The following is a 22215-nucleotide window of genomic DNA, read 5'->3' as shown; positions in this document are numbered from 1 at the left end:
AGCTCCAATGGAGAAATGCCTCTATTAAGATTGGTCTGTAGGCAAGCCTGTATGCCATTTTCTTAACTAGTGATTGGTGTGGGAGGACCCAGATCATTGTGGATGAAGCCATCCCAAAGTTGGAGGTCCTGGGTTCTATAAGAAAGCAGACTGAGTGAGCACTGTGGAAAGAACACTCCTCTATAACCTTTGTATCAGCTTTTACCTTCAGTTTCCTTTCTTGTTTGGGTCCCTGGCCTGACTTCAGTGATGGTCTACCATGTGGAAGTGTGAGCCAAATAAGGAGTTTCCTTTACAACTTGCTTTTGATTGTGGTGTTTTACCAGAGCAATAGGATAAGACACTGGCTAAAGAGTTAATGAGCTATGACTCAGTAGCATATGGTGGGAAGGGAAATAAGGAACCAGATCTAATTCCTGATACACTAGGCATTTTCATACACAGCTACTTCATACCTTCCCTGTGTCAGCACCACTTCCAACAGTAAAAGTTCTTAGGGTTGAGAGTTGGGGGACTTTACTTCTAAGGTTATTCGGGTGAAAATGTACAAATGTTTCATTGATTCCCTACACAATTTGTCATCATGTTAGCATTCTACTTTAAAAATAACTTCATGTCTTTGATGGGCGATGGACATTCAATGCATACTTGCTTTCTCAAAAAAATGAGAGAGAGAGAGAGAGAGAGAGAGAGAGAGAGAGAGAGAGAGAGAGAGAGAGAGAATGATGCTTAATCTGACCTCCCCTCCACATCCCCAGTCTGGTAAGTGCTCTGTGAGAAGAATAAAGACAGATGTTAGTGACAGTACTGATGGTGTCCTGTGCTGGCTTATATCAATGGCCAACTGGACAGAATCTATAGTCACCAAGGGAAGGAGCTTCTAGGCATGCCTATGAGGTGTCATTTAGATCAGGTTCAGATGTGGGATACCCATTTCCATTGTGGGTATCACCATTTGACTGGTCTAGATCTTGAACTGAATAAAAAGAAGGAAGGGAGGTAAACAGCAGACTTCTCCTCTCTTTGCCTATTAACAGTGAAATCACATGGCTATCCTCAAGGTCCTGTCAGGCTTCCAGGCCATGATCACTGTCACCTTGAAACTATAAGCCCAAGTAATTCCTCTACTGTTACGTTATCTTGTCAAAGTATTTTGTAATAATACCAAGAAAAGTGATTGAGACTTCCTTAATAGACTACAATCATTCCACAGATATGTTTGTGATCTTTTCTTCCTCTTCCCCCAAATACAGGGTATGCTTCTTTGCAAATAATATATTCATTCCCAGTTTAGGGGCTTATTTCCAGAATATGAACCTGGAATGGGAGCCAGAATATCTCCTGTAAGCAATGTATTAAAGGTAAATCAGAATAACCCCCTAACCAACTAAGACACAAATATAATAGATTTTATGACTTAACACAAATGTATAAGGGCAGGGTGTGGCAAGACAGGAAGAGAGGCACAGACAGGCAATTCAAAGGTAGTTTAGGGGGGTAAGAGATTTCAACTGGCCCCTGAACAAAGAGTAACATTTCTGCAGGAAGATAAGAGGTTATTACGGGGATAATGAACATTCTAAGAGAACCCAGAGGTTTATTCTGGCTCTGAATCTCCAATTTAGAAGGCTTTCCAGAAGCCCAGCTGGGCCTAGGGTCAGTTTACAAATGGGAATACAACATGTGTGGTTTGGGTTTCTCTGAGGTTTGAATGTCTCAGGGCCAGCTTAGGTGTACCTCAAACAGTGCCAGAGCTCCAGATTAATTTCTGTGAACTTCTGATGTGCTGGAGCTACTCCTGACCACAAGGTCAGTCTCTAAGTGTGGAGGAGGCATTCAGAAAGCCCTCACAGATATCTCACCTCTTGGCCCCAGAGACCCCCTAGAATGGCTCCTTGCCTTCTGGAATCTCTTTACAGTGCCTAATTAGTATATAGAGCAACTGATGTGCTCTGGGCCCCCTTGGGAAGGATCTCTTTTATTCTCTGTGCCCAGTTATCTCTAGAGTCCCATATTCCCGTAGCCTCTCTCTAAAAGGCATCAAATGAATTGAATACAAATGAAGATGTGCTATTTCCAGACACAGTACAAGTCATGTACGTAAACTACCTTTCATAAATTTTATGTGGTTCTCACATAAACCTCCAATGTATATTTTCTTTTATTACAATTTTATTCCTGTTTTGTTTTCTTTTTTCTATTGAGGTAAGAAAATGAAGACTGATTAAATCATTACAATTTCAAGAGAATACTATGTTCTGCCTTGTGGAATTAGTTTCCCCCCCCCCCAAGGAACTCTAATTTATTATTCCTTGATTTAAACCTTGTTACATTTATCTGCATTTTCCATATTGAGGAATTTTGTTCTGTATGTAAACAATAGGATGCAAGGTGTCCTGTCTGCCTCATCTTCTCTATCACTAAAATTATCCCAATTATTATTTCAGGAAGAGAAGACCTCACTATGAACACAGAGGGAATTATTACACACTAACATCTGTTTAACAAATCTAAAACAGGGAGTTTAGATAGATAGGACTTACATGTAGACATTTCATTGCTTGAGGAAAGTCTTATATATCCTACAGAACAGTATGCTAGTATTGCTTAGTTTAGTTTAAAAAAAATCACATAGCATAAAACCACCCAATTAAAACTTGCATGGACATAGGCAAACTGCTACCACGGCTGAGCTTTCTTGCTCAAATATTGAGATCATGGGATCTACTTTCAATAATCCAAAGAATAGAAACAAGGTGACAAATCTGGGACTAATTTACAAATTTTTTTTTATGTAAACTTTTTAAAAAATAAAATATTATTATAGCTCACGTAATTTGTTAGATAATAATATATGATAAATACACATTTTTTTCCTTTTTCTTTTTCTTACTCTTGTTTTTTTTCTAAGAAGGACTGAGGCTTCCATATTTTGACTTTTTTTTCTTTTTGAGCTTCATATGGTCTGAGAGTTGTTTCTTGGATATTTAGAGCTTTCTGGGGCTAGTATCCAGTTATCAGTGACTGCATATCATGAGTAGTCTTTTGTGACTGAGATACCACAATTGGGATGATATTTTCTAGTTCCATCCATTTGCCTAGGAATTTTGTAAAGTTATTGTTTCTAAGCTGAGTAGTACTTTATTGTGTAACAGTACCACAATTTTTGTATCTATTCCTCTACTAAAGGACGTCTGGGTTCTTTACAGCTTCTGGCTATTATAAATAAGGCTGCTATGAACATGGTGGAGCATGTGTCCTTATATGTTGGAGCATCTTTGGGGTATAAGCACAGGAGTGGAATATCTGGGATTTCAGGTAGGACTATGTCCAATTTTCTGAGGAATCACCAGACTGATTTCCAGAGTGGTTGTATTAGCTTACAACCCCACCAACAGTGGAGGAGTGTTCCTCTTTCTCTGCATCCTCGCCAGCATCTGCTGTCATCTGAGTTTTTGATCTTAGACATTTTGACTGGTGTGAGGTATAAGGGTTGTTTTGATTTGCATTTCCCTGATGACTAAGGATATCAAGCATTTCCTTAGCTGCTTCTCAGTCATTCAATATTCCTCAGTTGAGAATTCTTTGTTTAGCTCTGTACCCCATTTTTAAATAGGATTGCTTGATTCTCTGGAGTCTAACTTCTTGAGTTCTTTGTATATATTGGGTATTAGTCCTCTATCAGATGTGTGATTGGTAAAGATTCTTTCTCAGTCTGTTGGCTGCCATTTTGTTTTCTTGACAGTGTCCTTAGCCTTACAGAAACTTTGAAATCTCATGAAGTTCCATTTTTCAATTCTTAGAGCATAAGCCCTTGGTGTTCTGTTCAGGAAAATTTCCCCTGTCCCTATGTGTTCCCCACGTTTTCTTCTAATAGTTTCAGTGTACCTGTTTTTTTGGTGGAGATCTTGATTCACTTGAACTTAAGCTTTATACAAGGAGATATGAAAGGGTCGATTTGAATTCTTCTGCATGCTGACTGCCAGTTGAACTAACACATTTGTTGAATAGGCTGTCCATTTTCCATCAAATATTTTCAGTTCCTTTGTCAAAGATCAAGTGACCATATATGTGAGAGTTCATTTCTGCATCTTGATTGATGTTAACAGATATTGAGGAATAGTGATTGTTGTTTCCTGTTATTTTTGTTGTTAGAGGTAGAGTTATGTTTCTGTGTCTTTCTTATTTTGGTTTTCTTGCATAATTATTTTCTTGATCTTCCTAGGGTGTAGTTTCTATCCTTGTGTTGGGTTTTCCATCTATTATCCTTTGTAGGGCTAGATTTCTGGTCAGATATTGTGTAAAATTGGTTTTGTCCTGGAATATCTTGGTGTTTCCATCTATGGTAACTGAGAATTTTGCTGAATATAGTAGTAACCTGGGCTAGTATTTTTGTTTTTTTAGGGTCTGTATGACATCTGTCCAGGATCTTCTAGCTTTCATAGTCTCTGTTGAAAAGTCGGGCATAAATCTAATTGGTCTGCCTTTATATGTTACATGTCTTTTTTCTCTTACTGCTTTTAGTATTCTTTCTTTATTTCAATCATTTGGTGTTTTGACTATTATGTGTTGGGAAGAATTTCTTTTATGGTCCAATCTATTTGGAATTTTGTAGGCTTCCTGTATGTTCATGGTCATCTCATTATTAAGGGTAGGGAAGTTTACTTCTATGATTTTGTTGAAGATATTTACTGCGCCTTTTAGTTGGGAGTTTTCACCCTCTTATACACCTATTTTCCTTAGGTTTGGACTTGTTATTGTGTCCTGGATCTCTTGGGAAGTCTTGGGTTAGGAGCTTTTTGGTTTTTGCATATTCTCTGACTGTTTTGTCTATGTTTTCTATGTTCACTTTGGCTCCTCTCTTTCTTCTCTTGTAGTCTGTTGGTGATATTTGCATCTATGAGTTCTGGTTTCTTTCTTAGGTTTTCTATTTCCATGGTTGTCTCTTTTTGTGATTTCTTTATTGTATCTATTTCCACTTTCAATTCTTTCACTGTTTGTGTTTTTCTGTAGTTCTTTGAAGGATTTCTCCTGGTTCTCCTGTAATTATTTAAGAGAGTTATTCTTGTGCTTCTCGAAGATCTCAATCATCATCATGAAGTACGATTTTAAGTCCAAATCTAGTTTTTCTGGAGTGTTGGGAAATCCACTATTTGCTGTGGTGGGAGAACTGGGTTCTGATGTTGCCAGGTTGTCTTGGTTTCCAGTACTTGGGTTCTTTCACTTTCCTCTTGCCATCTTGTCAGTGATTGTAGGTGATCTTTTTGTTTCTGACTGGTGCTTGTCTCTCCTGTGGGTCTAAAGGACCATGGGCTCAGGAAGGAGATTGCTACTGGGTATTTGGCATTTTGTGGAGAGGCAGTGAGTTATGATGGCAGTGAGTCAGTTCTGTATTTGTGGGCTCAGGTGTGAGAGCTCTTGAGAGGCTGTTCTGGGAGCTCAGCCCACAGGTCCTGAGTCCTAATGGCGGAGACTCGGCTCTTTTTCTAGGCCAAAGTGGATCATTTTCCAGAGAAAACCAGCTCCTTTCACTCTGAGAACTCCTGGTGTTTCCTCAAAGGACAGTCGGAGGACCTGTCCCTCAGGCTAATCCTTGGTCCAGGTGGAAAAGTGCCTGTTCAGCTGATCTGGGTAGACCCTCCTGTGGGCAGATCCTGAGTTCTGGTGGTAGGGACGTGACCCTCACTATGGGCCAGAAAGGACCCCTTTTCAGAGAGCACTGTGCTGCCTGCGCTCAAAAACTTTCAGTGTGACCTCCCTGGGCTTGTGCCTCAGGCTCACCCTTGGTCCAAATAGTACCTGTGCAGCTGATCTGGAATCTCAGCCTTCTGAGGGCAGATCCCGAGTCCCGAGTCTGGGTGACACTGACCTAGCCCTCTCTGTGGGCTGGAAAGGACCCTTTCCCAGAGAGCACTGCGCTCCCTGCGCTCTGAGAACTCTTGGTGTGACATCCCGGGCTTGTGCCTCAGGCTCACCCTTGGTCCAAAAAGCACCCATGCAGTTGATCTGGGAGCTCAATCTCCTGCAGGCAGATTCTGAATCCCAGTGGTGGAGACCCGGCCCTCTCTGTGAGGAATTAGTTTTAACTCACTGATTAGACAGGGAAACAGTTCCTGAGTAGAGTTGGTGAGACTTACTCACCAAGTCTGAATTATATGTAGCTCGCACAACTGATATAAATTCAGATATTCCTTTGTTTAAAATTTTACTCAGCCAAATACCATCATTAGAAATGCCCTTAATATTATTTGTTTCTTGATGCCAGTGTGGTGCCCTTGCTTTTTAATGAGAGTGATAAACACTGTTTGCCAATGCTTTTACATGCGATTTTAGTTAACCTCTACCATAGCTTGATGAAAGAACATGCATTTGTTGTCTTTATGCTTTTTAAGGATAAAGAAATCAAAGATATATATATATATATATATATATATATATATATATAGAGAGAGAGAGAGAGAGAGAGAGAGAGATAGAATGGCTAACTTCAAAGGAGTGACATGCCAAGTGTCGGCAAAACTGATATGTGATCTATCAGTCACAGCCTATGAAGTGTGTCTCAGTCTCTGCTCTGCCTGGTATGGCAACACATGAACAGTGTAGGGAGTTTTATACTAGAAATAGATAACACACTGGGAGCTACAATGCAAACACTATAAATGAAACACTAAGAGAAATCAGGTCAAGGACTACCTTAGACAACACTGTCAAGGCTGGTCAAGTCATTTCAGATCACCCAGCAGTGAAGATAGTGACGGTTGAGCTGAACCTGAAGAATAGATTGCCAGAATGAATCCAGAGACAATTAGAAAGGAAATCATCTTCTCAGTCAATTCTGACTGTGCTTTCAGACTCTTAGAGGTGCGGAACTAGAAAGCCAGGTAAGGTCTTCATTGTATATATCCTTTGTAATTTGTTCAATATACTTATGTTTGTCCATATAGTAAAGCACACACACACAAATTTATGAATGTATGCATATTATATTAATATCATTACATATAATATTATATCATAATATATATTTTATGAGTGCATATTCATATATACATTTATATACATATATATTTATATTAAATTTTATATCTATATGCAATATGCAATATGCAATATGTGATATGCAATATATAATATATAGTATGTAATATATGACATATAATATATAATAAATTATATGCTATATGTTATATGCTATATAATTATATTACATATAATTATATAGTATTATTATCATATACTATAAATTATATATCATATATTATGTATAATATATTGCAAATATTATATACATCATACAATGTATATTCATAGTACATATTATATATTATAATTCTAATATGTAATTATAATTTATATAATATATAGTATATTATGTATTATATAATACACATTACTATATTTGTATAATCACATATATACATATTAATTATATATTAATATTAAATACTATATAATTATATAGTATATATTTGTATACATATATTTAATATATTCTAGTTTAGTTCAATCTTTAAAACTATTCTTACTAGGTTCAACATAAAGTGCATCTTCAGAGTTTTAAAAAGCTTTCCTGACTCTGGTAGCTAAAATTTTCTTCTTAGTTGGGTGGGGAGAACCAGTTAGTTGGCACTTTCACAGCCCATACTGTCTTAGAAAGGTTAATTTCCCCCTAGATGTATTTCAAGTTTCATGAGAATCTAGAAAAATGAACTCTCTCTCAGGATCTGATACAAATTTTCAAAATGGAGACTCCTTCTGAGGGAGCTTGGTGTACTAAGGTGATTTTGCCTTGTCAAGAAAGATGTATTCCAATACACAGAACTACCAGCAAGTCTGAAAAACAAAGGCCTATCCTGAGTGGGTTGTCTCAGATCCATCTGAGAGATGGCCAGAATGCAAAACACTGCTCACTGGGGGTCAGGTTTGGAGGGACTTAAGGGCAGTGTGAGGAATTCCTGTCTTTAGAGTCCCGGGCTTACCTGAGACTTATCCTTGCTTAGGATCAAATCTGTATCTTTGTGGAGCTGTTTTTTTCCATGGATTTGGAGAAGAGTATTAAACAGTTCCATCGTCCCAAGTCCCTAAAATGCTGAGGGACTCAAAAGAACTTCTCAGCTGTGTGAATGTTTGCATCTTATTTTCTGCAGGTCATTTTACTGACACCTTCCTGTGACCCACAAGCTTGAGGATTCATGGAGCAAGACAGGGCATCTGGCAAATCTGCTACCTGCCCCACTTTTTAAGTACAGGCCTTCTCCAGGATATTAAAAACAGACACAACGGTGACAGTGTTGAGAAACTTATTTTCCATAGAAAGTTCTACGTGGTTTGTAGGACCATACTTTCTTAAGTTAAAAAAAAATGGGACCCTTTTCAGAGCTCATCAAATGTATTTATAAAGCCACATGAACATTTAGATAGTGCTCACATGCCGATGTTAATGGGAAAGGCACCGTTGTAGCTGTCAAGAGGCGTGGGTCAGTGTGATGTGAGGCCTACCAGGACACTAGCAGCCCTGTTGTCAGATGTCTTTCAACTTTTGCTTCCTCTTTGACTTTAGAACACTTTCTTTAAGCAAAAGCTTTTGTAGAAGCCCAGATACAAGCAAAGGGCATGTAGAGGTTTCAGGCTTTCTGAGTCTCTCCCAAGGAACGTCCTCTATAGATCAGGTGTAATTCAGCAGGGTCACCCACAGAGCTTATCTCGAAGGAATCTGATCAGATACACCTAAGGCTACACTGTAAAGAGCTTCAGATCTTGCTTCCATCTAGTCACAGCACATCACTGAAAAGAACTGGTTTTCCCTCGCTGAAAGTTATGTGAAGGAAGGACTACATGGTTAGTGTTAATGCCAGTTTGCTTGCTTAGATCCTTTACACTGTCAAAAAGGAGTTACATAGCAGAAACAGTATTCATCTCTCTGTCTTCCATCCAGCACTTTGAAGGATCTGTTTTGTTTAGAGAAAGGCATGAATTCTTGTAGTTCTAACCCCAGTTGTCTTTGGGTGCTGCTGACAGCATCATGGCCCACATACATGATGCCCCAACGTCTCAGCATGCCATGTAACCTCTTTTTCCCCCTCAGGATCCATATGTCTTGGCTCCTTCTCCATCTCCTTCAGATGCTCGACTCTTGCAGGTTTGCAAGTCATATTCTAACACAGAGGTTCTCAACCTGTAGGCTGCAGGTCGCCTAAGAGCATCAGAAAACACATATTTACAGCATGATTTATATAAAGAGCAAAAATAATGTTATGGTTAGGGATCATCACAGCATGAAGAAATGTATTGAAGGGCTGCAGCACTGGGCATCTTGAGAGCAACTGTTTTAACAGCTCATAACTCAATCTCTTCTTAAGGCAGTTCAGAAGTCTTCCTTGGTCCTTCCCGGCCTTCCAACTTTTCTGTAGATGATCTGTTATCAGAGATGGCCCAAGTTAGTGTTCACTAGTGTCTGATTCTCAGTTTTTGAGCTGCATGGAAAGCAGAAATAGTTTTACTGCCAAGTGTTGATTTACCTGTGATGACAGCTGCACCAAGCAGGTGGCGGGTATGAGAAGTAATTAAAAGTAAGTCCCCTGACAAGCTGAGGATGCAAGGGTGATTGAGTTGTTCACCTGGCTTTTGCTCTTTATAAAATTCTCAGTGTTTTAAGATTCATTTTGAAATATTGTATCTTGGCTGATGTATTATCCCAATATTTAAAAATTATCTTAAAAATCGACTCTGAAAATAGATCGGGTTTCATTAGAAGTAAGAGGGCATTAGAAGTTAATTTATTTTATGCATATGCACAGATACACAACAAATGATTCATCATCTGTAGACCATGAGGCAGACAAGTATTTGAACGCTTTTCATTTGCTTCTTGCCCCATGAGAGGCTTCAGCAGGACAGTTACTCATAGTTTTAGCTCTTCTAGAATAATCTTCCAGAAGCTTCCTGTCTTCACAAGAGTCCATGTGATATTACCCTTAGAAACACGGCTCTGTTTGAGTCAGTTTTACTATCAAGTATGTGGAGCAGGATGGATTATTTTAACCTGGCTTCACATTTCCAACTTACCTATGAGTAAAGACAATATTTCCTCGGAAGAGTTCCAATGGCAGAGTGAGGTAACATTTAAACACCAGAACCTGGGGTAGAAGAAATACTGTGCCTGGAACTCGCGGCTACCCTTGGCTCCCTGCAAGCTCTTTGGCATATTGTTAAGCATTAGTAACGGGACTGAGTTGAACAGGATAAACAGAGGAGTATCCTGAGGAAGTATTTCCACAGAGGAGTGGCAATGAGTCTCAGTGACAGTGGGAAGGTTCTTGGGGGCATTGCTATTAGCAAAAAGTTTATAAACTAAAAGGCTGTGCTCCTGGTGGTGTGGGTGTGTCTGCTGCCATTGCTGCTGCCGTAGCTGCAGCATGTGGTATGGTGGCTGTGGTGACGAATGCAGAAGATGGTGCTGCTGGTGGTGAGGCTGGTGCTGCTCAGAAATGAGAGCAGAATGTGAGAAGTAACCAATCATCGAGTTTTGAGTTTTCTCAGGCGATACTACACAGGTTTCCGCTGTTGGTCTCCCCTCCCACCCCCCGCCCCAGCGTTATTGGAGCGTGATCAGAATTGCATGTCTAAGAAATCATTTAAGAGTGAGAGACTTGCTGGTGGAAAAGAAGTTCAAATATGGGGTCAGGATAAATGGCTCGTCTGGTAAAGTGCCTGCCACCACAAGCCTGAGGGCCTGAGTTTGGATCCCTAGTTCCCATGTAAGAAGCTGGGGTTGGCACTGTGTGCACAGCCCCAACTATGAGGGCGGGTGGAGACAAACACAGCACAGTCCTCAGTGACCAGCCTGTGCTGCCCACAGGTGAGCTCCAGTTTCAGTGACAGACCCTGTCTCAAAAGATAAGGGTATAGTGACATCTGGCTTCCACATAAATGCAAGAGCATGAGCACACACACGTCTAAAAGACATAGGAACAATGGTTAAATGGTGAAAACTGTCTGACTCAGAATGGCCATCAAGCTGGACATTGTTTATTGGCTCCTAGGAAAAACACAAGGTCTTCCACATGCTCTGGCTGTTTTTTAACGATCTCTTGCTTGCCTCCAGTCTGCGTAATGAGAATAGCCTCGATGACCATCTTTCTGGTGTTCTGAAATTCTGCAGGTTCTTTTCATTACCATCCAGAAGCACGTAAGTTTAGCAGAGAAAGGCTCTATATTGTGCCTGGTTGTATACATAGATTCTTCCACCTTGGTTTTAAATGCTTTGTAGATTCATATGTCTACACAGGTAATGCTGTCTCTTGCCTTTCCGAATGCACCCCCTGCCTTTAACTAGTTAATTCAGCATCACTCAAAGATTTCTGGTTACCTTTGCTATGCTTGCTTATAAGGCAAATCCCATATCAGATATTCACATTCTTATTTAATATATTAGTTAAGAAACCAAATTATGTTTTTACAACTATAGTGGCAAGATGGTAATAAAAAAAGACATTTAAATTTACATATTATTTTTGAACCATGAAAGTTATGATCTAGTTGTGTAAGGGAATAGCTTAATGCAAATAATCTAGATAAAAAAAGGCAACCATTTAAAACATTTAGACAGTCTGACCACATCACACTAGAGAGTTCAACATATGAAAATATCTGCATAAAATACTGAGGCTATTTTTATTTAGGTTATGAACTAAATGTGACGTTGTTACGAGGTATATCTGACTTTAGTTTAAGTCAGGTATTGGAGATCTCTATCACTGTCTTCTTTTTGTTTGTTTTTAACTAAATATTTTAATTCGTTTTTGAGGATTTTATACAATACTTTTTAATCACACTCACCTCCAAGCCCTCTCCTTACCTTCTCCCAGATCGATCCCCACCTTAAAAAAAATGTGATCACTCATGGACTTCAGTTTGTATTGTCTATATGTGGGTGTGGGGCCATTCTCTTGAGTGTAGGCAACTCACCAGGAGTCATGTCCTTACACCAGTGGTACCCAACCTTCCTAATGCTACATCACTTTAATACAGCTCCTCATATTGTGATGACCCCAAAGTTATTTCATTGCTATTTCACAACTATAATTTTGTTGCTATTATGAATCATAATGTAAATATCTGATGTGCAGGATATGTGATATGCAACCCCTGTAGGATCATGACTCATGAGAACTACTGCCCTAAAGAATTCTGACTTTTGCTCCAACTGTCCACAGCTTCTCAGTTAGGAGATAGGGCCCATAAACTCTTTTCTATGCCAGAATGTTGTGTAGGCAACCAGAGTTGCTGTGAGTTTATGATAGCAAGATCCTTGTCCTCTCTAGAAGACACGCTTTGCTCCAGTTCTCCCTAATGTGTGACTCTAAAAATATTCCCTCTGCCTCTGATCCCTAAACCTCAGCTCTAGAGTATGACATTGATGTCCCACTTAGCATTCTTACACTTTATCCTTTATGTTTTGACAACTTAGAAATTTCTGCATTCATCATTCACCATACAAAAAAATTTCCTTGATGAGGTGTGAGAACTGTATAAATCTATCGGCACAGAGATACAAATTCAGAGGGCAGTATGATACTATATCCATTAGCAAAATAATAGTAGCAGGTTTTTCTCTGGGGCATGTGAGCTTCTAACCATGGGTTCCTGGCCATATTATTAGTACCAAGATTGTGTTTTCTTCTGTAGACTAGACCTCATAAACAGTTGGTTACCTTCATAACCTCTATGTCACTATTGCACCTATGGGCATATCTTCCCATGCTGGTTGTTATTGTAGTTCATAATGTCACAACTACAGATGTTACAAGTGTTGATGACTTCCCCCACTCCTCCCAGGACTGTGAGAGCTAGACATCAAAGAGGAAGCATCAACTTCCGTTTTCCATGTCCTATGAACAAAGTATATGGTGTCTTCAGCAATAGGGTTTTAGCATCAGGTTCTGGTGGGTAATTTTGTAAAATTAAGACATTATGCAACATGGCAGGTCCAGGATAAGGTGAAGCCTATCACTGGATGAGAAGGAAGGGTAGGTGGGGAAAAAGTCTAAGAAGAAGGAGAGGAGGAGGAGAAGCGGGAGATTCCACATGGAAGACAAGGATGATCCATCTTGGTCCATATGGCTCTGAGTAGCCATGGGTAGATATGTGTACTTTCTTGGGATGGATTTCTATAGGTCAATTTATCTTATTTAGGTGAGCAGTTTATATCTTTTTCAACTGGTTGTAAGTTTATTGTGAGGACAGATTGTGAATTGAGAACTTAACATATAATTCTGTTTGATAAGTTATTGACTGTTGAGTCATGATTTTACTGAGCTTTGGAGGACAGTGTGTAAAGCAATGGCTTAGAGGAAGCTGGGATATACAGATCTGGTGCAGGGCCTGCAGAATGAGATGTGTGTGTGCAAGGCTTGGTAATTAACTGCCTGGGGAACTGTGTGGTAGAGAAAGAGACCGGGTGCTCGGCTCCACACTGGAGCAGCTCCCGGGAAGTGACACCCTGCAGGATTGTCAGCAAGAGAACCTTTTTAAATATTTACTGCACCATAACTGAAAGTAATAGCAACAGGTTGTGTGTTTGGGGAGTGTTGCCTAGATACTTCTGGCCAGCAGATCAAATGTAGGATTCCTTTACATGTCTCTGTGCTTTTTGTTATGTCACCTATGGCTTCTGTAATGAAAATAATTCACCACACACACACAAACACACACACACACACACACACACACACACACACACACACACACATTTAATTACTATGTTATTTATATATGTTTACTTGGGTAATCCAATTAAACTCTTATATGCATGCGTAACACACATTTATATACACACAAATTTAATAAATTTATACAGTAGCATCTTAGACTTATCCCTCGACATGCTCCCTACTCTCTCCTATGTTCCCATCCTTCTCCCACTTAAACCTGCCTCTTCATTATTCCCTCTTTCCTTTCACACTGCCATATATTCTACCATCCCCTGTCCCCATAAGACATTTAGTCACACTCCTCACCAATGGTCTCTTCCTAGTCTGGAGGAGTCTATTGATACTCCCAGTCAAGCACACAAATCTAAAGATTCTACACTATGATTTATGTATGAGTGAGGGCATGTGATGTTTGCTTTCCTGAATCGGGGTTTCATCATTTTCATTATCCGTTCATCAGGTGATAAATATTTTTGCTGGTTTCCTTTCTTAGATTTTGCTAATGGAGCAGCCTTGAACACAAGTGAGCATGTGACTCAGAGTCATTTGGATACATACACATATCTATGCCCACATCTATATATCATAGAGTTGGACCACATGGAGAGCTCATTTTTTCATTTACTAAGGAATCATCCTGGTTTCCACAATGGCTGCACTGATTTGCATTCCCGATAACACTGCATGAGATCTATTGAGCTATATTAAACCTGATGGAAGTAATCACTTAAATGCTTCTAGAAATGATACAAAAACCAACTTGGAGAATTTAGTTTTGTTTCTAGAGAAAAGGAATCAAGGCAAATGTTCTGTGGTATTATCTCAGTATCTCAGACACCCTGCACATCAAATATTTATATTGCAATTCATAACAATAGCAAAACTTTGGTCATGAAGTAGCAGCAAAATAATAGTATGTTGGGGGGTCACCACAGCATGATAACTGTATTAAAGGGTTGTAGCACCAGGAAGGTTGAGAACCACTGTCTAAAGTTACTACGAAGTCTGGCTCCATGCATATTTCCTAGCTAAGCATAACCTTGGTTTTCTATAAGTGGTGCACATATAACCCTACCAAAATTGCTTTGAGAGTAAATATCTGTGACTGTTTTAAGACCTGGTGCATGGGAGTGTTCTTCAGTAGTGTTAGGTGGGATTCCTAATTGGACTTTTGGGCAAAAGCATGAGGTGCTGTAGAGTAGCTGCGTTTAATCATGTAGTAGTTGTGGTTCAATTGCTTGATGCTTTTCTATCTTATTATGAAATGAAGCTGGTTTTTATTTTTTAATAACTAAATCTGAGGAGGCTTTAACAAAGAGCATTTGACCCAAAAGGTTTCTCTGAGGGGAATCTCAGTTGACAGCTTTCTGTTAGTCTCTCCTGCCCAAAACAATCTCTTTCTTGCTCCCCTGTTTTCAGAAGGGAGGCAAAGAGCTGATAGGATGGAATGGAAAATGGTCATGAAAACAGTGCTCACTACTGCATAATTTGCTTTCCAACTTGTCTAGGATTTTAAGGAATTTACAAAATTTTAAGTAGTTTCAATCTTTTTTTTTTTCCTGTTAACTAACTTTTGGGAGAATGGCATGTTTAGATAAGTTACTTGGGTGTTAGAGATAAAGGAGTGAAGGGAGGGGTTGGAATTATTAAGCACAATCTTAGAGATCAGGCAATAAAATGATCCTGGCCTCTCAGTTGTGATGGGACCTGCAGGGCTGGTCTGGAAAAGCTGGAGCAGTAACTTCTTGAGGATGGGCACTCGGACTGGAGTAGGGACTTTTCAAGAGGAACAAGGCAGGTTCTAGAATCTCTGAGATGATGCCTGGATGTGGGTTCTCGGACAGCTAGAACCTCAAGTTTCTGCTAGTAGATGGAATAGTCACTGCTGGGTGAAAGGCATATTGGATTTGAACCAGATATGAACATATGGAGATGATGTATAATTTCATCCCCGACTAGTACATGGAAATGTGTATACATGGTAGATAGAAAAGGAGAAGGACTAGGTGCAGAATATTTATTTACCCCGTTCTTCCTGGAAAGAAACACTCCAGACATTTTCTTCCTGTCTTCTCTTGGGGGCTTGGATTTGTGCTTCTGCGCATTTGGATGATTTATTGTTAGTTCTTTGGTTTGCTTCGTTCTTTTGTGTTCACTGTACTGTGCTAAAGGATTACTGTTTCTTTGGGGGAAAAACCCTTGCATTTAAGAATCAGCATTGGTAAGGAAAAAGGACAGAGGAGGAGTGTGTACCTGACCATCCTGCCCCCATGTCAGCAAGCCATGATGATGTCAGCTACCCGTGCATGACTCCATCTTCTAATTCATTCTAAAACTCCTCTTTAAAGAGGTGTGTGTCTCACACAGTCTTCTGTAATTGCTTTGTACAGGACTCTTCTTTTTATGTGAAATAAACACCACATTTATATGCATATTACCTATGCTATTGGAAAACATTTTTCTCAGAACAAAGATGTCAAGCACAGCATGTGAATTTAGACATCAGCCTGCCTGGTTAGGTTAGTTTTTCTACCTATGGGGCTGAACAATGTCTTGAAAAAACAAATCACATGCTTCTAGCACCCTCAAAGGGGTAGAGGTATGGGAAATGGATAGATAGGAGAGGAAGGACCAGGAAGAGGATTATATTAGAGAGTCTGTATACTTTCTATTCATGACTGATCACAATATGTCCTCAAAGAAGGGTGTCTAGCACCTTGTAACAGAATGTCAAACCTCTATGCTAAGGAATTTAGCTAGGCCAGGCTGACACGCACAGCTTACAGCTGCTGTTGAGGAGAGTTGCAGGCAGGATGACAGGTTAACTTGATACCCTTGATTTCAACATCATTGTTGGATAAAAGACTGGCGCAGCAAGGGTTCAGAATTCAGAGTTGCTATTGCTTAAGGAACACTAGAGACGAGTGCTAGACAAAACTGTCTAAAAGGAACCCATCTGTGTAATGCATTGACTTCATTAAATGCAGATTTTAGCACAAAGACCATAAGAATAAGGCTGCCCTTCCTGCTGCTTTGTCTCGCTCTTTCATTGAACAGTAAGGCTCCCCAAATTATATAAACATGTAGAAGCTTGGGCCACTTTTGGAGAAGGGTAAAAAGAGACCTGGCTGAACCAGCTTCCTAAATGACTGCATTATTTTACCCTGATGGTTTCAATTAGGGAAGAATAGCTGCATCGAGACCATCTGCATATTCATAACATAGAGCATATGGCTGGCTCTCTAGATTTTGAGAAGGAAAATGCATTAATAACCATGCTTCTCTCCAGGCATTTTTCACATTCCAGGTTATTTCCTTGAGAAAGAATATATTTGAAAAATCTGTTTACTCTTTATGAGAGCCAAACGTCCTTATTTCTTTGGATTTTTCTGTGTTGTGTCTACCACTATTGTACATTTTAACAACAAATGCTGAAAAGAGAAGATGATTGTTTATCATGGAGAATGTCTCACAAGTAAATTTATAACAATTTTGTAGGTGCATATTTATGCCACACACTGTCTCTTATTAAATGTAAGTTCCTGGAGTGGGAATTTTCAGAATGCATGATAAGGACTCAAAACCAAAGTGTGCATGTGCATGTGCGTGTGTGTGTGTGTGTGTGTGTGTGTGTGTGTGTGTGCATGTGTGTGTGTATGTGTGTGTGTGTGTGCCTGTGGGTCCATGCATATCACAATGCATCTTTAAGGTTTACTATACATAATAATTAGCAAATTCAAAAGGTGAAGTGATTGTGCATAGAAAAAATAAGTTAGGCGTCCTGTCATGCTGGTCAAAGAGGAAGTAAGAGAATGATTTTTTTTCAATTTTAAATTCTTAATGGAAGAAAAGGTAATCTCCTGTTACATTAGAAGAAAATAGAAAATGAATGGAATTTTTGCCTTTATGTCTGACTGTTCAGGTACTCAGTGGATCAATAAATCCAATTCCCAATGTACAATAACAAACAAGAAACAGCCAGAGAAGAATTGGTTCCTCTGCCTTAATAATATAGCAGAAAAGTATGCGAAGTGGGGGCGAGGGAGATTAGAAAAGAAATGAAACTTTGTTCCTCTGAGAGATACCATGTTTGTCAAAAAAGGTAAAAAGGGAACAAAGAAACAATGTAGATGGCGGTGTGTATGTGCTGTTTGGAACCAGCTCCCCAGAGAGCTTTGGGAGCACCGGAGTCTAGTGGCCTCCAGATACCTCAGTTAAGATGCTGTGGGAGCCCCATGAGCTCAGAGAGGGAATTTCTTCTTCTAGATAAGACAAAGGAGATCAGGAGCTTCCTACCGGTTGCTCTGTTTGGAGATTTAATGATGGAAGCTTTCAGCGAGCATTGTGCGTTAAAAAGAGAAGGGCTTAGATAAGTATTACACTTTAGTATCGACAGTATCTATTTTGTAGAAGGAAACAACGTGGCACTACCATTTATTTAGGACATATCATTTGGAGACTCACAGTATTTTATACAGTTTGCTGGGTGGCTGTCAGATTGAAAATGAGTTTGCTTTTAGGGACATAGTTACTGAATGAACATTTATTTTTCTTCAAAGAATCCCCTCAGTCTGAGTTAGTTCTCTTTGTTTATGCCAGCCCTTCTTCCAGCTGGTACATCATACTAGGAATTTCCTCAGCTATGGTTGGATCCTGTTTGTAATACACGGTGTTGACTCAGTCAAATAGCCTTAGTCTTTCTGAGTAACAGAAAGGTTGATTCTTATATTTTACCTTTGAATATTTGTCTATTTCTAGAAATTACAGTGTAAGATTAATAGTTTTCTGCATATGTTTTTTAAAACTGCTATATATCTATTAATCCTTAAATTTTCCTTTTTTTAAAATTTACTTGGAATACCAAACCATTTTACAATAATTTTTCTTATGAATACACTTAGTTTGGATGTAAAATGTGTGGTCTAAATATTATTTTGGCTTCGGTCTCAAATTGTTTTATTCATTTTACTAATCATGCCTCCCCTGCCCTTGTGGAATTTACAGAGTTTGGAAAAGAGCTGACATTGTGCTTAGATGCAGTGAAGCTACATTTCATGCTATTCGGAACAATTGATTGACTGATGTGAATTTCTTATTTACATAAGTACTAAGTATACTAAATACTTTGAAATTAAGTACTATGTATGCTAACTACTATTTGCCTAACAATTATATTTAAAAGAGCCTCAATCAAATCAGTTATTCAACATTAAATGGTTAAACATTCTAAAGTAAAATTTCCCTTTGCACAAATTGAGATAAAATATATTTCAAATAACGAAACTTACCATTTTTATCATTTTAAGCATAAAACTATCCCATCACTGTTAAATTTTCTACTGAGCAACTATCACACCTAAACTAGTATCATCCCAATAAACTCTGTCCCCACTAAACAGCAACTCCTACTGTGGTATGCTTCCTGTTTCTGTGCATTTAATTATTCTAGATACCTCTAGGGATAATAGTATTTCATACTTCATTGTATCAATTTTTTCTGTCTTTAGACGGATATTGGAGCAGTAGGTGAGGACTTAGCCCTTGGGAGTTGTTCCTCTATCTCTGGTTCATTTTCTGACCAGCCTTTGAATAGATAGAGAGATTCATAAAGGCTTTCTTGTTAGTCCCAGTGAAGATAGACCACAATGATTGTCATCAAAACCAAGTTCATTTCAAATCTATTCAGACTGTTAGAATGCATCATATTAATGTGATTGTTTTCTGCTATACTAGATAGGGAATACAAGCACATTAGTATTGGTGTGACGGAAAGGATTTTGTCTGTATATTGTATGTCCATGGGAGTGGTATGCTAACAATGGAGAATTTTGCAGATAAGTTTCTCATAGATATTTTCAGATATTTTCCCATCATGTAGTAGCTGTAGCCCTGTGTTTAAATGCTACGGCTCATTGAAGTCATCACACTTTCCCAAGACAAGTGAGCAGAGATGCTGGGGCGCTGGGGCTCAGGGCCATCTGAGGGTCTGGCTGCTCTTTGTTCCACTCTGGTGACCTGATGGGCAGATGTGCTGCTGTCCCTTTAATTTGCTCTTCCAAGTACCCTTCTACATTTTTCAACACTGGGCTCCCCTGCTAGGGACCAGGACACTTGACCCATCCTTTGTGAGTTTCCACAAGGGTCAGCAACTTCCCACGTCTGGCAAACAGCTTCCCCCACAGCAGCTGCAGTTAAGAATCATGATCTCCCTTCTCATCAAAACTGGGTCACATTGTAGATAGCGGGGAAGTAGTGAGGAACTAGCTCAGGGTGGCAGCTCACCAAGTTCAAATACTGGCAACAAAAATGGAAAATGGCCCTGTGTCTAACTCCAACATGAAATTGCACATGATTAAAATAACAAAAAATGATGGCAATGATTAAAAAAAAAAGCTTTCAAATATAAGGAACGTGGGGAAGGACATATCAGCTTACTCTGTGTTCCCTCTCCTACATCTCTATGATCGGTCTGTGTGGGAAAGACAGCCAAGGCAGACGGGACCAAGTGGAAACCTCAGCTCTGTGCTTTCTTGACTCTTGCAACCTCACATCCCCAAGAGTATTGTCAGAGCGGTTTGATTTTTTCTTCTTAAATGTAGCTTGGCAGCACTGGAGGAGTGTTTTATGTTTTAAGCCCTTGCTGGACACGGCCATTGACAGATGAGTTCTTCTGGTGAGGACAGGGAAATGAGTTATTCTGCATGGATTCATCTCTCAGCTCCTTCTCGTTCGTTCCCATTTTCCAAGGCTCTTTGATCCTTTCTCATTTTCAACTCCAAATTGGTCCCTGTGTATCCTGTGCCAATTGGCACAGTCCTATAAAGAAGTATTTTGCTAATAATATCCTTGCTCTTCTGAATCCTCCTCCATTGCCTCCTTTGCCCTATCTGGGTAGCAGGTAGATGTCTCTAAATTCTACTCCTGGGGATTGTGAGCACACACGGGGCTGTTTAGATTTAATCTGAACTTTTATTTATAGATTCAACAAACATCTTTGTTCTCCAGGGTTCAAGTTTCTTCAGAAGCAATGTTTCACTGACAACATTTCATGATAGTGCTTGACAAAAATAAAGTTGTAATCTGTATTGTCTAGCTTGTTAATAATGACTACTAGGCTTATCTATATGAAATATAGTTTTCACTTTCTAGAAATAAACCTTAGAAAGAGACAGGCTATGTGCCTGTCCTCCTAACTGTCTCTGCTACACTGGACATGTTACTCTCACTTTTCCTGATCCTTAAGTCTGTAGGGGAAAAAAAAGATTGCATGAACCTTCCACCTGCTTCTGGACATTAGAACACAACAGTCGATGTGGTTTTGGAATAAGGAGAAAACTTGACATGCTGTTTGGGAACTCCTGGGTGCTGACTTTCAGATACTGTGGCCTGTATTTCTGCAAGTCAATTTCTTTTAACTTTATTTCAAAATATCCTCCCTCCCCTATGTGTGTGTATGTGTGTGTGTGTGTGTGTGTGTGTGTGTGTGTGTGTGTGTCTGTATGTCTGTGGGCATGCATGTGTATTTGTGTGCATGAGCCTATGTGTGCATGTATGGAAACCAGAAATCGACACTCTGTGTCTTTCTCTATCACTTCTTTTCCTTACTTTTCAATACAGGGTTTCTCACTGCACCTGGAGTTGGTGTTTGTTCTAGGCTGGCTGGGCAGGCAATCAGCTCTCAGGATCTGTGTGTCTCTGCCACCCTGGGTATCGGGGTTACAAATATTCACTGCTGCATTCGTTTTCATAAGTGTGCTGGAGATTTGGGCTCAGGCCTTCATGATCGTAACATCAAGAGGCTTATCCACAAAGCCATCTCTTCAGGCTTTAGTTTATAATTTTATCTCTGGATTTTTCTTTCTTTTTGCTCACCACAGTAGAATTAAACTTCTTTTTTTCTTGAAGCTAGCAGCTTCTTATAGGTGTTGCAACACAGCTGTATCAAGTTGTGGAGTCTCCGCATGAAATCCTGAGAAAAGGGATTTTTCAGAAGAGAACCTTTAAGGCAATGGCATCCTGTTCTTTGCTTTCTCATAAATAAGACTTCTGTGCTGTTAGAATGGTGTGACTTGGTATGCATCAATATTTTATCACTGTGCATTAACTTCATCTGGGGCATGATTTTTTAAAGAGTTCTGTTTGAGTAGGAATGTTTCTATTATGCCCTGGGCCCCATTTTTCTATGGAAATGAACATAGAATGTTGTAACAGAACTCTACTAGGAGCAGCATTAAAATGAGAGCACAGCATTTGAAGAACAACTTTCCTACCATGATATGTGCTGTGCACCAGTAGGGTCTTTTATGCTTTTTAGGCTCTTAATATGTGACAAAGTAGTGATGGGTTTGAGACAACAGTTTTATGTTTTATGGTGGTAGTATATCGAGATACTTAATAAAGGAAGATGTCTAGACTGTTAACATCCATAGGTTGATGTAGCCTGTAGCTTTTCTACCCTGCTTTAAGCTCTGGGCTGACTTCACTACCAGCCCCACCCAGAGAA

This window comes from Micromys minutus (genome assembly GCF_963924665.1).
Source record: "Micromys minutus genome assembly, chromosome: 4".
NCBI lineage: Eukaryota > Metazoa > Chordata > Mammalia > Rodentia > Muridae > Micromys > Micromys minutus.
The sequence above is the reverse complement of the archived record's forward strand: the minus strand, read 5'-3'. Positions refer to the sequence as shown.